This window comes from Galeopterus variegatus, unplaced genomic scaffold (genome assembly GCF_000696425.1).
Source record: "Galeopterus variegatus unplaced genomic scaffold, G_variegatus-3.0.2 Scaffold17852, whole genome shotgun sequence".
NCBI classification, from domain to species: domain Eukaryota; kingdom Metazoa; phylum Chordata; class Mammalia; order Dermoptera; family Cynocephalidae; genus Galeopterus; species Galeopterus variegatus.
Genome location: NW_007743963.1, coordinates 730 through 1880, shown reverse-complemented (window position 1 = coordinate 1880; position 1151 = coordinate 730). Strand labels below are relative to the sequence as shown.

General features: G+C 42.0%; 1 pseudogene; it reads left to right on the top strand.

Annotated features, from left to right (window-relative positions):
• The first annotated feature begins 313 nt into the window (after positions 1-313).
• LOC103582779 lies at positions 314-1089 on the top strand (annotated as a pseudogene).
• The last annotated feature ends 62 nt before the right edge of the window (positions 1090-1151 follow it).

Below are 1151 nucleotides of genomic sequence, written 5' to 3'. Positions count from 1 at the left end.
ACCAGAAATTTTTTTTTTTTTTTTTTGGCAATTTGGTGAAGCCTATGAACCCTTTCTCAGAATAGTTTTTAATATATTTGCTTTTAATTGAAGTATAATTTATATACAGTGAAATGCATAGACCTTAAATTTAGCATTCGATCACTTTTGACGAATGTGTACCAATTTCCATGACCTCAGAAAGTTCTCTAGTGTCCTTACCCAGGAAATTATCTCTATATGAAGCAATCATTCATCTGACTTCTATCACTATACATTAGCTTTGCTTATTCTAGAATTTCAGAATGATGTTTGAAAATAAAATTTTAAAATATGATTATTAGAAAATTGTAATAGGGGGCGGTGGTGCTGAGAGGCTCCTGGACGCGGCGCCGTTACTGGCAGTCGGGCGGCGGCGCAGGCACAGCGAGCAGCGCACACCGCGCCTTAGCAGCGGCGGCGGCGGCAGCAGCAGCGGACGCACCCCCGCCGTCACAGCCCTTGCGCTGGTGCAGCCACTGTCGCTGTCTCAGCTCTTCCTTCCTTCGCTCGCACCATGGCTGATCAACTGACCGAAGAACAGATTGCTGAATTCAAGGAAGCTTTCTCCCTATTTGATAAGGATGGTGATGGCACCATCACAACAAAGGAACTTGGAACTGTCATGAGGTCACTGGGTCAGAACCCAACAGAAGCTGAATTGCAGGATGTGATCAACGAAGTGGACGCTGATGGTAATGGCACCATTGACTTCCCAGAATTTTTGACTATGATGGTTAGAAAAATGAAAGATACGGATAGTGAAGAAGAAATTCGTGAGGCATTCCGAGTCTTTGACAAGGATGGCAATGGTTACATCAGTGCGGCACGTCATGACAAACTTAGGAGAAAAACTAACAGATGAAGAAGTAGATGAAAAGATCAGAGAAGCAGATATTGATGGAGACGGACAAGTCAACTATGAAGAATTCGTACAGATGATGACTGCAAAATGAAGACCTACTTTCGACTCCTTTTTTCCCCCCTCTAGAAGAATCAAATTGAATCTTTTACTTACCTCTTGCAAAAAAAAAAAAAGTTCATTTATTCATTCTGTTTCTATATAGCAAACCTGAATGTCAAAAGTACCTTCTGTCCACACACACACACAAAATCTGCATGTATTGGTTGGT